The 17,079-nt window shown below is 38.0% G+C and overlaps 1 protein-coding gene across 4 annotated transcripts in view; it reads right to left on the bottom strand.

Moving 5' to 3' along the window:
• Positions 1–17,079, bottom strand: part of MAST2 (microtubule associated serine/threonine kinase 2) — a 190,092-nt gene that overhangs the window by 111,696 nt on the left and 61,317 nt on the right. The window lies entirely within an intron of this gene.

The raw sequence follows: 17,079 nt of genomic DNA, 5'->3' as shown, positions 1-17,079 counted from the left end.
AATTAGAAAAACCTGAATAGCCTCCTTCAAAACGTTTCTTACATTTGTTTCCTCTTAAGTTTATTATTTCCGACCATGCAGATGTAAAATCAGTTGGAGACTGTAACACACACTACAGGTTTCACTATAGGATTGGATCCTCTCAGGCCCTACCATGTTTGAGGCAGCATGGAAGGTAAAAGAGAAAATATATTATCCATTTTAAGCAACACTTTTCTGTTTACATAATATATTGTTTAGTGCATAAGTACTGGACATTTATTCTATTGTGATCTCTTGTATACAGAAACTGCCTGAAAACAGAAATGTTTCTAGGGAGCAGGAGTGCTGGCTTCTTGCATACATATATGCACACAACATGAAATGGAAATAAAGTCTGGAAATCTATTTGTTCATTGACTGACAAGACAACCCATATCTTTTAAACAGATATGTTAACGTTGTAAAAGTGTGAAGAAAACAGGAGCCCATCACTCAAAATTGTCACTTTCTCTCAGTCTTGTAATTTGTCCTTGAATACGTAGCTGCACATATGGCACAGACCCACAGGCAAAGTTGGATGCTGGAGTCTGCACTGATGGCAGCTTAAATGGAGTCCTTTCAAATTGAACTGAGAACCATCGCTACACTCAGGATGCTCCACATTTTTGCCAGAGCAGACAATACGATTCCCGAGATTGCCTCTGACCTTGGCTTTCTTGCAAGGTAGCTCGCTATCATACCGGTTGGGACAACAGATAAATATTTTTACAGCTATAACAGTAAATACATTTTAGTTAATAAGTTAATATTTCACAGATGATGAAATTCTACTGACACTCATTGACCTGGTACGATGCACTCATGTTTTAATTTTTTTTTTCCCTTTGCTGACTATGTTTGCTTTAGGGGATACTACCAACCAGCAGGGGATTAATTAAATCTCTTTCCATACATAACCATTTGCATTACAGAAATGATATAATGAGGGTTGGAATCTCCAGTTCTGATGGAAAATACAACCTGGCCATGCAAGGACAAACTGTAATCCATCCATCAGATTAACAGGAAGAAATTTTTCATGGTGATTAAAAAACACACCCCACACTAAGCTTCTCTTTCACCTATCAGAATCTGTCAAGAAAAATAATTTCCTTCTTTTCACCATATCATTGTGAATGGTTATTAAAAACAGTACTTCTCAATTTCTCCCTCTAGAAATGATTACATCTGAACTTGTTTTCCAAACTCATCAGCAAAGAATTTTAAACAGCAACACTAAAACTATATCTGTATTGAATGTCAGACTAACCTATGGAATATGCTGCAGATATTTTCTATAATTTACTGACTTTCTAGAGACTAAATTTAGGATCATACTGTTAGATCATCTGCTTAGCTACAGAGATGCTTAAAATACAGAAAATGAATACCCAAGCTCCAGCCAGTATCATTTCAAATATTGAGCAGACAGAGATTAATTCCCAGACCCTTCTCCACACTGTACACAATTTCTGCCTGCAATCACACAAATCCTGAATTGCCATGGACGGCTTAATCCCAGCACTTCTTCCCAGTGCCCAGTAAACTGCCCAGAACTGCCCTCTCCCAAGAAATCTCACCTTCATGGGGCCAGGTTGCCAGAGCCTTCAGGACAATGTGTGTGGCACTAGAATAGTTAAGGGTATATCTCCTCAGCCAGTGTTACCCTAAACATACTACAAGTTCAAAGCAAATTAAATGCATTATTTGAATTTGTTCTCTACCTCAACAGAAGTTACGTGTCAATAAAAGTGTCATTTGCAGGGTACATTAACATCTAAAATCAAATGGGAGAGAGAAAAAAACACAACCAAAAACCACCACCACCAAAAAAAACAAACAATGCACAACCACACCACACAGCTCTTAAGCTAACAGGCATCTGTTTCTCTAAATAATCAGTTCATATCAGTCTTCAAACCTATGGGTCACAAATCAGCCAATGATGCATTTAATGTTTTTAGCATCTTTCAACATCTCGCTTCTCCTCAGCTTAGAAAACCCTTACTAGTCAGGAAAAAAAAAAAAAAAAAAAAGTAGTCTTCGGGTTTATTTCAAATTATAGTTACTGCAGAAGAAAATAAAGCTAAAAGGCCTTTGAAATTGAAGCAAAATTGTCAAACACAGCAAATTATTTTCCCTCCCCCACTAGCCCTCCTTCCTGGGCAATATGAAGTTCTTTCTTTCTAAGTAAAGCTAACGATCCAGGTCACATCTGTGCATTAACCTGTCAAGAATATACAGCTCCTAAAGTTGCCCACTAACCTGTCATATCACTTAACCTCAGGGCTTTCCATAAGATTAAGGGTATTGGTTACTTGACCTAAAATAATTTCAGAATACATCTCAAAACAGACGAGAATTCCCACTTTCCTCAGAATATTTTCAGTGCCCACTCCCATGTAATATATATTTTAGTAGGCTGAAGTGTCTACTCTCTATTTTGTACATTACATCATGTTTTCAAGCCCAAAATACAACACGACGCAGTACACCACAAGCCAGACCGAACCCACTCGTGGTAACAAGCCCCACCAAAACCACATATCCTGCCTTGGGGAGGCACATGACAATGACAACAACAACGGCGCCTGCAAACCACATTCCCAGGAGGGTGAATGGAGTTGCCGAAGCCCAGGAATGACCCAGCTGAGCTCCGGCCCAGGCGGGGAGGAGGCGGCTGCAGCCCCAGGCAGGGTGGGAACTTCGGCACCCCCTGCGAGCCCCAGAAATGAGTGACTTGCAATTCTCCGCATCTCATTTCCACCACAGGATTCATTCCTATCTCTGTTATTTGAGACTAAGAGCGTGGGGTCACTCTAATTTCATGCTATCAGTCAGGCAGCAGTCTCTTTCTTTTCATAGTAAAGAGCTGGTTTCATATTCGATTCCAAGCTTTTCAGCTGAGGTTAAACAGCAAATGGTTTCTGAAAATTAAAGACAACCTCTAAGAACCCTGGTCACATCAAGAATAGCAGGTACAGTAACAGCTGTTCAATCCTTACATGTCGGAGAACTAATTTACTATCAACTTCATTGTTTTTCACAAGGCTAAAAAACCTGTAGCAACAGCCCTCTTCAAATACACTTGCCCAATTTATTTTTAAATGATACATAGCACATAAAAGATTATGTTTTGAAGGTGTCATTTCATTTGCAGGAAAAAGTAAATTTAAAGATTACAGCTTGAATTTTGCAACCCAGAGTTCTAGATGTGGGGCAGAAGCATTGAAAAAAAACAGCAGAGCAGAAGAAAATAGGTGAATTTTCTCTTGTAATAGACAATCCATAAATTGCAACAGCAGTAGCTTCTGAAGACCATTATGATAACTTATTCCCTGAAATAAACAACAATAGCTACCCAAAATGCGCGTGTGGATCAATGAAATGAAAAGCGAGATGCATGGCCGTTATAAACAAAAGGCAAGTTATGTTTTAAAATCTGAGAAATAACACCCTTAATAAATGCTCCAAATCTTCCTTTTATATTTTTGCACAAATTAGCCTGAGAGGGCATATTGAGAGGGATAAAGCGCACAGCTTAGACAGCTCAGACAGCTCATTTATCTTTCTCATTACTTAATTCTAGTTGTACAAGACCATAAAGCAGATTACTGATCTACTCTATGTGTGAAAAAGCCTGCCCAGCGCTGAACAGTCATGCAAAATAATGGGAGCTACTGTGCGAAATTTTCTTTTATTTTGCCAGACTGCACCAGTTTCAGAAATTTAAGTCAAAAGGTCACATTCTACAAAATTTTGGAAAATGCAGAAGAGTGTCATCTGAGAGACGTCCAGCAGTGCAGCTGTAATGCTATTGTTAGAAACCGCCCTTAAAATTACTGTCTTGACTTGCACCAAAAATTCCTTCAAGACTGGGCATGCAATGATCACAAGGAAACAGTCACAGCTGCTAAAAATGCCAAGAGTATTACAAATAAACAAATCCAGTTTCATTCTCTCCCTTGTTGGTTCCTATTAATATTAATCTATGATTAAGTCAGTTGTCATTTCTACTATACACACACATCTACTCCTTAAAAGGTTGTTTCTAAAATAATTGACAGCTGGCGGCAAGGGTACCTGACCACCAATTTTATTTATAAAACTCTTTAAACATCTTATATTGAATTTAAAACTGAATAATCAAGCCCAGCATCATTTTTGGTGAGTTTGGGGGCCTTTCTGGTTTATCCTACGTAAAAATTATATAAAACAATATGCATCCCACGAAAACTCCTGGACCTGCTCACCAGCTCATGTCCATTCAGTGCACTGTTAATACATACCGTGAACAAAGATCAAAGGTTACCACAAAAATTATATTGAAATATATTGGTTGAGCGACAATCTTCAATGCTGTAGTTGAAACAAGTAGAGGTACGTGGCCAGCTGAATATTAATATCAGCAGCAGGTATCTTGCAACAGTCCCAAGGGTTCTGTTTATTGTCAGGCTGGTTTCTCAGCAGCTCCCCGGTCGTAACGTGTTTGGAAGCAGACAGGCACAAATCAAGTTCTGGTGGTTGTTTTTGAGAGGCACTCCCCATGCCTGCAATTGCTTTGTCAATGTTAGGCTACGAATTTCAACACATCAACAGAATTTTATCTTTACAATTGTGTATTTCTCAACTAATTTAGACAAAAAGAAAATCTGTGTCAGACCAGACTCGAAATATGGCTGAACAGTTTGGCAACCCCTGAAATAAGACCAAGTTTCTTAATAGTAGAGCTCTGGGAGAAAGTCCTGGGGAAATAATCTTAGTTCCTCAAAAAGCCTCAACAATGGAGGTGCCTCCCACCCTCCCCTAAAGCTGCAGCAAGTCCATTCCACACAGATCATTTGAAAACACTCTCAGAAATTGAAAGCATAAGCAATCAATTTTAAAGATATTTAGTAATTAGTCCTAAAAGGAATTCCAAGCATATAAAGCTCCCCTTCCTTCATCTAGTTTATGACTGATAGCATCTGTAACCTCACAAGGCACCCATTAAGTTCAGTGGTTAATTACATCTGCTCTGACTGGACATTATTTACAGAACAAGCAGATGTAATTTTTCATTGCTTAGTGAGCTTACACGAGGCACTTCAGCTTACCCCTCCCAAAACACGGCTTCCCAACAGAAGCAGGGAAGGCAGGACAGGCAAAAGGTGCTCCGATGACTTTTTGCAAAGGAATAGCTAGAAGCTATCATCCGCTTAATGAAGAAATCCACATGCTGAGCACCGCGTGAAAATATGGAATAAGCAGATGTCAGGCAGTATTTACTTCTTTGTAAGCAGACAACGGAATTTTAACTTCTCTTTTTGCCCTCAAAAGCAAATAGTTCCTGATCCTGCTCATGGCTGCTGGGCTCTAAACTGCAGCCAAACTGAAACATAAATCCTTGACAGAAGTGATGAAAGAAAGGGCTCTGTTGCTTCATTCCCACATAATAAATATTTTTTACAGCAAAAGCAAATAGCCAGAGAAGTTTTACATTTGTATTATGTGTATAGCAAGGCATTCATCCCCTGGAAATAGAAGCTGGTTACACACTTAGTGTGACTCCTTTCAGAGTTGTATCACAAAGTATTTAGACAACAACTTCTTTATAATTAGTTCTGGAAAACAACATTGTCACTGAAAAAGAAACATCAAATTCAAGCATGGTCTCTGTCATCTTTTTCACGCGTCCTTTCAAAGAGGTATTTTATCTGCTTAGGAATATTTAAACTAACCATAAAGACAAAAGAAAACAAAAAAGGGGGCAATAAAATGGTCCTTTCAGTTTTGATGAGGTAGAACTGTTACAACCACCAACCTTACCTTAATTTTAAAAATATCGGTTTTTACTATCTTGATTTCAAGGGAACAACACTGCCTGTCGTGTTCACATGTGACAATGCTGAGGTGGAATATAAAATGGGAAACCGCAAAGTGGTGCTAGGCCAGACCCAAGATTAATTTAAAGATCAAACTGAGTGTGGTGAAAGGTTTATACTGGTGTATGCAAGACAATCTTCAGGCTTAGAGGGGGCAGAACGTATCTCAGGAAAGCAGCATCTATTACTCTCAAAATGAAAGACAGCAGAGCTGGGAACCATAGGCACTGACTGACCTCATCTCTGGGCGCACTTTTAAATAACCACATCCAGTCTTGTCCTTCAGGTAAATCATAAATTGTGCAAATGTCAAGTGAACTAGGGTTTTTGGATCACTAAGATTTCTCATATGAAAAAGCATATGATACATCTAAACATCTTTCACAGATTTATTTCTGAGTAACCTCACATTTAATATAGTTGCATAATTCAGACTTACTTTGTGCCAAGAGATCTGTTCCAGAGTAAAGGAAAATTCAACCCCAATTAAAGTACCAGTAAAACACAGGCACTCACTCCCAAAGCAGAGATTTGAGAAACTGCAGACTGTGCCTAATGACTTTTAGTTCTGATGGGCGATTAGTGTGCTCTGTAATGGACTGACAGAAACAGCTGATTCTATTACAAGGGCATGTTCTGGTCAGGATTTTCTTTCTGTTGCATTTAAATTATAAATATGACGTCTCTTGAAAACATATGAAGACAAAAGATATTAATCAATCTCAAACTTCTGTCTTCTACTATACTTCAAGGGGTAATGGGTTCAAGCTGGAACACAAGAGGTTCCACTTAAATGTGAGAAGAAACTTCTTCTCAGTGAGGGTGCCAGAACACTGGAACAGGCTGCCCAGGGGGGTTGTGGATTCTCCTTCTCTGGAGACATTCAAAACCTGCCTGGACGCCTTCCTGTGTAACCTCACCTAGGTGTTCCTGCCCCGCAGGGGGATTGGACTGGATGATCTTTCGAGGTCCCTTCCAATCCCTAACATTCTGTGATTCTGTGATTCAAATTAGAGCAAACACTGACTTCTCTCTGGTGACCAGAGACAGGACTCAAGGGAATGGCAGGAAGATTTGTCAGGGGAGGTTCAGGTTGGACATTAGGAAAAGGTTCTTCACTCAGGGCTTGCTGGAGCACTGGAACAGGCTCCCCAGGGAGGTGTCACAGCCCCAGGCCTGACAGTGTTCAAGAAGAGACTGGACAACGTCCTCAGACACATGGTGTGAACTGTGGGGTTGTCATATGCAGGGACAGGAGTTGGACTCGATGATCCTTGTGTCCCTTCCAACTCAGGACATTCTACGATTCATCACCAGGAAAAGCCTCTCAGGTACTCAGGACTGTCTGTATTATCATTACGCTTCCATACTATCAAGCGCATGGTTCTCTTAATCTTCTACACCTTTCGGAAGAAACTGCAAGTATTTTTTCATGCAGGTGTTAGCTTCAAAGGCAGGTTTTAAGGTATAATTCCCAGTTGTAATTACGGGTACAGAATAAATTTCTGGAGTCTTTGCAAGACTTGCAAATTAATCAAAAATTGTCATTGAATTGTTAAGATTTGGGAAGGGGCTTGTCCTGCCCGACAGATCTCACAATAGCTCCTCTCGGTCAACACCCCTGTTCACATCTCCAGATTCAGTTCAATGCATGTTTAAAGCATTCAGTTCACAATAGCGCCTGGGCAGGCAAAAGGTCTGTTATACATTGTTGGTTTTAAGTCAACGTCCTTAATGTCCTATAGGAGAACTAGAATCCCAGCATCCAAGTCCATATTTCTCTGATACACACTTCATATAACTCACAAAAAGTTACACATACTGGAAAGAAAAAGTAACTTCTCAAGTGTAAACCATATGACAGGCAAATTTTTAGTACATCAAAACAATTAAGTACAGAAGTGGTGCAACCACCTAAAAAACAGCTGTATACGTCTGCACAAGCTTTCTCACTGTTGTTTTTCAAGTTTTGATGCAATTTTCTTTGGCCTATCCCACTCCACTAACTATCAGCCCCATTCAATAGCTTTTCTCAGAGTAAAAGTTACAATTTTGATGTGCTTGCCATGTATGTCAGAGGATATTTAATACAAAGGATATTTGTTATAGGTGTTAAAATACTTAATACTTAAAATACTTAATCCGCTGTCTTACTAGGAGAAGAACCTCTGGTAAAGTGCACTCTTTGTTACACGGTGTTGGAATATTTCTCAGCTAGAGGTAAAGCAACTCAAATCATCCTCCCTCACCCACCTGAAGCTGTAAGAAGCGAACCAGCATTTATGCCTAGTCTGCTTTTCTGATGCCTACTAATGAGAAAAAAATTCTTATAAGACTTTTTGCAGAACTTGCATTTTTGTTTGAGAGAGACCAAACTACATACGAAAAGCTAAAAAGATACGGAGTGAGCATCTGTGAAGAAATAACCTAAATAGCTTGCAAAGAAAAAGTCAAGATTTAACTTTCCACCAACAGCCTTCTACCTATATGCTATCTGGCACGATAAGTTGTCTTCTCCATCAAGAAAATCCTTGGTTTATTTTCTTTAGATGTTCACCTCATTAATCCATAGTTAGACGTTAATGTTACCACGAGCTGTAATGGTGCTCACCAAATTCTCACAGAAGTGCAACTTCAGCAGCCAGAACCAAGGATTATTAGAAGAATTAGAGTGATCCTGTAAAACCATCCATTGCACACACAAAAAATGAATTAAGTTCATCCATTCTCTGAATTTAAACTTGTAATAACATAAATTTTTTATTTCAATAAAATAGTTTAGAAATTGATAAAATAATTCCAATGTATTCTGACAGCAACAGATTCAAAGTTCTTTTAACATCTTGTCACTTTTTCTGTTTCTCACAAACTACAAGCATAACAAAGATGGCGCTTTCCTTTTGAATCCTGTTCCTGGGGCTAAAACATTACAACAAATCCACCACTGCATTGTAAGCATTTCAGTTTACTTAAGAGGAAAGATACACCTTCAGATAGAAACTTTCAGGATTTACGGGTTTATTTTTAACATGGTCTTTGTATTTGTTGAATTCAGAATTTTAACATCGGAAAGCAAAACCACCATCTACTGCAGAAATTACAGATGACGAACTATGTGAGGACTTAAGTAACATACATAAACCCAAAGTAATCCTAGTGCAGCTTCTGGGGCTACTGCAGACTTACATATATGCTAAGTGACATTTTAGACTTAACACCTTAAATGGGTTTTTCTCACTTATATGATTAAAAAAAAAAAAAAAAGCAAGTCACAGGTAACACTCGGGTGTTTTTCACTGTTGCTAATTCGCCACTATCTTCTTAAATAATGAATTAGACTATGTTGTTTTCTGCCCATCATTTATTTTTATAGAAGTATTTATCTTTGAAACAAATTAAAACATCAACTTGACATTTGTCTAAGAAAAATACTGAGATGGCTCACACAGAGACAGCAACTATCAGACGTTTGGCAAAAAAATATGTATCTTCAGAGAAAAAAGCAGTTTTTCAGATGTAGTAAGTCCACTGTCTTACTAGGAGATGAACCCCTGGTAAAAGTGCACTCTTTGTTACACGGTGTTGGAATATTTCTCAGCTAGAGGTAAAGCAACTCAAATCATCCTCCCTCACCCACCTGAAGCTGTAAGAAGCAAACCAGCATTTATGCCTAGTCTGCTTAAATTGCAATGTACAACTTGCTTAAAAAAATAAAATCAATAGACATTTTGCCTGCTTATCTAAAAATCAATATACATCATAGATGAATAAAATATTATTTTTATTTTCCCAGTAATTCTAGTTGAATATTTACAAGTTTAACATTAATTGCAGATGTAGATGGACCATTTAAATGGGTATGGGTTCTAGGAAGCAGAATCTTTACTGTAAAACAAACTAGAAAGAATTATTCATAAAATAACTACTGAAGAGTATTACACCTTCAGTCTTAATACTTCAAGTTTTGCTAATTCCAGTACACTTAAATAACATTCCACTGCCTGTTCAGTCCTAGAGAGATAATTAACAGGATATAAACCTGATAAAGCAAAATGACTGACAAAAAGATCTTTTCAAAACAATATAGGGACCTCACTGCACAAATCTCTATTAATTTCAATGGAAAAAGTGGGAAAAGAAGCTCATTGTACTGTCCGAAAATCTCCATTTGTGGTTTCTTTCATATCTAATGGGCTTTTGCCTTCATAGATTTAGGTATTCCTATCAAGGTAAATAAGTCTCTAGAGCCTGAGAAATGCAGGGAGCAAAAAAGGGATCAAGAAGACAATCAGCAAAAACAACTATAATAGCAAGATACCGGAAGGGGAAATGAATGTGCCTACAACACCAGTTAGCTGCCATGTGCAATCCTGCGCGATGGAGCAAAGCAAAACTTACAAGATACTTAGCAGATTCGCATTGTTAGGAGGCTGATAAATTGTTCCATTTTAAATTCCAAGAGCAGCTAATATTAAGGAAGCTGATAGGATTTATCAGATATTATTCTCTTCTTTAGAAAGAGTTTTAAACTACTCCTCCAAACCATTCTTTTTGAGGTAATTTGTCTTTGATTCCAATGCACTTATCTAGAAGAGTGTGAAGGGCTGATCCACAGGCATAAGCCACACGTAGCACTTAAAACTCTGTACTTTTTGAACAAAGGATGGTATTCACACCCAGGAAATACTTGTTCAGCAGGTCCCTCTGGTCAAGCTGTGGCCCAGTGGGAACACAGAACACTGAAAACAAGTGAACCTAGTTTAATAAACATTTATAGATCACAAGGATTCATCAATAATTAAATGTTAATGTTAATGCTAATGTTTTAACAAGTTCAAATGTTATCCGTGCACATCCTGGGATTAATGCACTACAAAGCCTTTCTCTGCAGTAGAAAGGACAGTAGCTTGATACTTGGTCTCCAACGAAGTTCGCTACTTTTCTCTTTTAACCACACACAAGTCCATGGCAAACTCCAGAGAACTTTGTGATACTCTGTAGCATATTTGTAGCAACAAATACTTGTAGGTTTTGTGTTTCTATGCATTTTCAGATTGGAAATAAAACCTCTAGGCAAACAATGCAGCCCTTTTGGAGGAATGAGAACTGGTCACGTTCTAAATCACTGAAGATAAAAACCAACCTCTACTTAAAATAAGAACGAAGCAAGGCCATGTTAGAAAAGCCAAACTCACGTGAAGGGAGAGTTGCTTTGTAGCGCAGAGAGAGCTGAGCCGGTAGCAGCAGCATGAATCTCAGCACGTTTCTCTTTTCCACTCAGGTTCTCCTCTAGTAACTGCTGTTTATTTTGTCTGTGTTTTAAGGACTTGCAATCCAGCAGTCTAGGGGAGAATCCTTTACTTAACTCACACGGAAGAGCCTATTTGCTTGTTCACTATACTTTAAACTTAGTAATACAGATGTTTTGTGATTAGAAGTCTTTAGAGACTTTTTGTTCCTTCCTATTCCACCTTTCGTGCAATGAAAACCTCAATTAAGATGTCATTTTTCCCATCTATTGACATTTCCACTATTGACATTTTCCTTCTTTTGTTTTGTCTTATTATACCCTAGAATTCAGTATGTTGAGCCTTATTCTTGTATTACAATATGTGTATGTTGTTGATACAGTTTTACCCATAAAATTTGTCCTTGCACGCATAGCTAGAACTTCATTAATGCAAACAGGGGCACTTACTTCTGCTATTATTAGTAACATCTAACAGAATGAAGATCTCTTCATAGCCAAAGTAAACAGAATGGTTTCCCTAGACAGTGATTCAAGGCACTCAGGATCTCACTTTTCTCCACTCACTACATAAGTAACTTAAAGGTCAGTGTCAACAAATTAATGTTCCATTCCCTAAAATTATCATTTTGTTATACAAATGCCAATTTATACTTAAGTCTTTTTGCATGGAGAAATGATGACTTTTTTGGATAAATATACCTACTCTAATTTAAAACAGCAATGACAATCACACACCCTCCCCCCCAAAAAAAAACAAAAACAAACCACAACCAGCATTCAACCATCTCCTTCCTCATTTTACTTCCTCTAACTGCATGAGGAAGCCTTACAAAAACAGCACACTGCCTATCCAAAACACTGGCTATTCAGAACAAATGAGTCCTGTAGGAACTCATTTTGGATCTTATGTTTCTGCTAATGATCATGATGAATAACTGGCTTTTGCTCTTGCTTTTTCTGCTGATTCCTCAGTTCTTGACAGACATATTGTTGCTACAGTTATTGCTGCTGGTCCAACTGCATCCTGTGAGGAGAATCCACAGAGATACAAACAAGCTCTTTAGCAGTCCAGTGAAGAAACCTGTCATTTCACAAACAGGAGGCCAAATTGCTGGTGATCACCAAATCCACAGGAGGTACATACCATAGCAGGGCACTGTGAGAAAATCCCAAACAAGCCCTGGAAGCAGCTCTGTGTCAGAAAGCTTTAAAGAAACTCGGGGGCCTGGGGTTTGTTTTGTTTCTATGTACTCAAATAGCCATGTATTTAAAAACAAAACAAAGCATGTTTGTTGTTTTGTTGGGTTTGTTTTTATTTTAATGCTGATTTGAGGCATTCTCTTCACTGAGGACAACCAACCTTTTTGATGTCCCCTGTTCACTGTATAAATTGGAAAATTCTGTTCCTTGCACTCCTGCACCTCTGAATAGGCTCAGCATCCCATATCCTCAGACAGAAGGGCGGGTAATAATGTTTTAGGGGTGTGAAACATCTTTTTTAATAGAAAAAAACCAAAACAAACAAATGCAGAAGATCAGAAGTAGGTTATTTTGTAACAGCAAAATGCTAGACAGGAGACCTCAAGGTTTTCCATTAATTCCAGCATACAGTACATTAGCAGATACTACACAAGACCAGACATGCAGATTTTCTGTAAATCCCTGGCAGTGTGAGAAATTTATTAGGTGAGTGGTCAACACAACACCAGAATCAATATACACACAACTAACTACTCATACACTCTCATAAGGCTAAACTAGCACTAATTTCAAGAAGGGCACTGGAGAAACTGAACAGTTCACTGAAGAAAATGTACAGCTGGAGTCTGGAAAAAAAGGCAAACAAGCTGTTAGGCAGCAACAAGAACAGGATAGAACATAATATGGAAATTATTGTAATTCCATTAGCTCAATCAGAAACACATCAGCAGCTATGATGCCATGTCTGGTTCTGGTCATGTCTTCACAAAGACAGATCCCAGACTCCTAGCCGAGACAGCTAGCTACTATTCTTAAACTTCATTACCCTATGTAATATATACTTGAGCCTGAAACTAGAAAAAAAAAATCCAAGCACCAACTTTAAGGAACAAGTTTTCAGAAGAGAGGAAATAACTTGTCCTTCTAGCCAAAAGAGGAGAGGTAGCTCCAAAGGTCTCCAGCATGACAGCCCAGGCTTTGAGCGGTGCCTCCTATAGTTCAGCAAGGAGCACCTCCAGTTCATCTAAACAAAATGAATATTCAAGTGCTGGCAGCGATCGTTCCAGCAAAAGCTAGAACTCTTTGGCTGGAGTGAGGACACACTCTTGGAGTCATTGAGTAAAATCAAGGGAGAATTCCCATGGAAGGAAAGCTACTCAGAACAAAGGACAATGCTGGCACATGAAATGATGCATACGAATGGATGCATGTCAATGTGGTGGAAATGGACATTAAGAGTTTCTGATTTTTGGAAGACCACGCTTCTGAAACAGCAGCAATACAGATTATGAACTACCTATATACTCTGTGGTCCTAAAGAGATACAACTGGACCGTGTACCTACATTATTCCACACATACGTATATATACACACACAATTTCTATGAATAAACATGCATACGAAGAAATTCCATTTTCTTGGGATAAATGGAAAGCTCACACATTTTCATTTGTGTGTATGCAAACTTCAAAGAAATCAGAAGAGCAAATTTTGTCCTAATGTACTGATGCAGCACAGACTGCAGGATTATTTATAACACCACCTTTTACAACTGACTTCTTTCTTTGGAAAACAAAAGGCTTAAAAGCCACAGGTTTCTGGAATGCATTTTCTAGATGTGCAATTTATGGAGGCATTCAAAAACAGCCTGCAATATACATAGCAGGCAAACTGTGAAAGCTTAGCACAAGAGGAATTTTCCTAATCTGCTTAACGACAGGATTTTTTTTAGCGGCAACATGGCCGCTGCTCTATGCCTGTGTTTCTCTGCACTAAGCTTGTTTGCTTTTTGTTTCCTGTTTAGTTTGATTCTCTGGGGGGGATTAATTGTTTTCTGCTTTTTTGCATTCATGGTTGGAACGCTTTATTATCTGATTTTACGGCTGCCACTGCCATTTTCTGTGGGGACACTCTTTTGTTTGTTTTGTGGCTCATCTTCGGTGAATCCTCTTTAGTTACATACAACCTTTTTGGCCTTTTACTCCACTCTGTCAGCACACTGCACTACAAGTTACCTTATGAGAGATCAGCTGCAAGACCACCAGGCCCTATTTTCAGCAAGTGAAGACTCCAGAAGGATCTGTGCTGCTGCTACACTGAGGTCCCACCTGAAATGCTACATAAGCCACGAATGGGTCGTTTGGGATGGATGAAGCTAAATCACCTCGTCTTTTCACAGGAGGATGCGCTCCAGGACTAAGAATCAAACTGGTGAAGAAGACACTGTGGATAAGGATTTTTTCCAGGAGAAGAAAGAGCTACCAAGAATCCAAAGATTTTCTCATTTGACTCCATTCCACCAGCAACTATCATGAGCTGTTATTTCAGGTTTTTGCATCTCTAAACAATAAGGCTTTCACTATTGAAAAACAAATTAGCACCTTTATGTTAATCAATGAAAATATTTAATTTTGACTTGGTTATTAAATTTCATATTACGCATATTTGTTATAGGGATTTTGGAAATACACCAGTTGATTAATCTCCACCATTAATACGGCAATAAAAGGAGAGTGACAGGTCTCTCCTGATCAGGTTCTGGAGATGAAGATGCAAGCTTTATAAACTGAGAAAGGATTGTTTCAGATCTTCTAACACTGATTGCTGGCAGTGTTGTTAATGCATCAGCATCAGCATCTTGTATTACTCGCAAAAATTAAAATTCTATGTACTTTGGAGAAATTTCTACTTTGTCCATCACCAGGGGACAAGGGGAGCCTATAAGATATCTGGCTATTCTTTTAGTATTAGCTTGTTATTATGTCTTGTTCATCAGAAGTCCCACATCCAAAAATGATTTTCTTGTAAAATTATGTAACTGGTTGGCAGTTTTTCCCACTTTTGTCCTCTACGAAGTTTTTCTCTGTTGACAGTTCAAATTGCGTTTAGCACATGTTCTTATTCAATACCTTGCTGTCAGTGGAGTTCTAATCTCTCTTTCCTGCAACCAGGAGGTACCATCGTAGTCCCAGTGGCGTATCGTCTGTCCTTACAAATTGCAATGAAGTTTCTCCCATTGTTTCGAGATTGTCCTCGAGGAATAGCATAAAAGGTCTTATTTCTCAGTTTATTCTCAAACTGCCTGCAAACCCAGGCCACGGTCAAACTGTGGCGAGTGGTCAGGTAAGGACAGGACACGAAGCTGCCACATCCCAGCTCAGAGGCAGTAGCCGGTCATGTTCACAGCTATAAGCCCACTACCAGCCTTACTTACATTATATTAATGATCTTACTTAACACTGGCCTGCTCTGGTGAATTCATCTGCTGTTGAAAGCTGACTTCTGTTTCTATTTGTTCTAAGGTGAGATTTCCATCAAAATTGCATCTATTTCTTTAATCTCCCAGACCAAAATAGCATAGATGAATTTTTACCTGGATCAATACCAGGAGAGATTATTCATATTAGTAATGTTAGCACTTTTCTTCTAATGTTAGTATTGATGTTTGTACTTATTGCACTAATATTGTACATTGTCCTCCTATGATAGTTCTGCTTTGTATACAGTTAATCCTGTGGTATTAGTGTATTAACTATGGTAAATGTTCTATTTCTTACTTGATACTCATATTTTTAGTTTAAAATTTTCACAAGCTGATCTTGATGTTATGATTTTATATTTCCACAAGACTACTCATATAGCTATTACACAAGTTCTTTAAGGAATTACGATTCACATTCTGATATCTCTTACACTATTTAACATGTGTCAAAATAAATAGTAGAAAAATCCTTTTTAATGCAAAAGAATATCTGCATGGATATTGCACAAACCTTTATCAACTGAAATACTATTTGAAGATTTCCATTCCAAAGCAATTACCACTCCTGCAGAAGAAAGCAGCGGATGAAACAGAGGGCAAAAAAGATCAGTACTTAATCCATTATCACATCCCAGTAATGCTAATCTAGGTGTAAGATTAATTTGGACTTCAAACATATTAAAGCAGCAAAATAAGATTTGCTTCCAGAAACGTTCAAAATACAGTATATCCGTATGATCAGATTCAACATTCACTGCAACCTTTCTTCCATGATATGCATTTGAAACCAACTCTTTCAGTTTATAATTTATCTTGGAAGTCTGGTAAAAGATAATACAAATAGATGGTCTATGGAAACATTTACAAGAGCCAAATATGGATTTTAATATGAGAAACAGAACTTAACCATTCGCTAGATTTTCTTCTCTGATTAGACCCTTAAAAGACAAGGAGCATATTTCCAAAGCAATCCCTTCAGTGGGATAAACTTACGAAATTATTTCAAAGTAGTGTTTTGTTTGTTTCCACATATGATTTTTCTATTCTTTTAAATTCTATAGTTTTCCCTAATAACTCAGCAGCTACTTGACATCTGGATGGGTGGATGGTCTTTTTGTTCCTAGTAGTCCTTGGTTTAACATTTCAACATTCATTATTCTCATATTATTAATGCCTCATTTTTAATTAAAACAGATTTCCCCTGAATTTGATTTAAAATTTTAACCTTTAAAAACCAATATCATGTTCAGATTCTACAAACATTTGTCTCTACCTTATTGCTCCCTCAGTTGTATTTTACAGTCTTCAGAGTTAACTCTCTTGTCTATGTGTTCCAAGTAGAAGTCTTTAAGATGCCCTCCGTCTGGAAAATCTTTACCACATTCAGGGAATTAAGCACAGTCCTTTGCTACAACTTAAAATATATTTGCAGACATTTTTATACTTTGCATAACTTTTCATTTACTGTTTCTATGTGGTT

This window comes from Caloenas nicobarica, chromosome Z (genome assembly GCF_036013445.1).
Source record: "Caloenas nicobarica isolate bCalNic1 chromosome Z, bCalNic1.hap1, whole genome shotgun sequence".
Lineage (NCBI taxonomy): Eukaryota > Metazoa > Chordata > Aves > Columbiformes > Columbidae > Caloenas > Caloenas nicobarica.
This window is presented reverse-complemented; position numbering and strand designations above follow the sequence as displayed.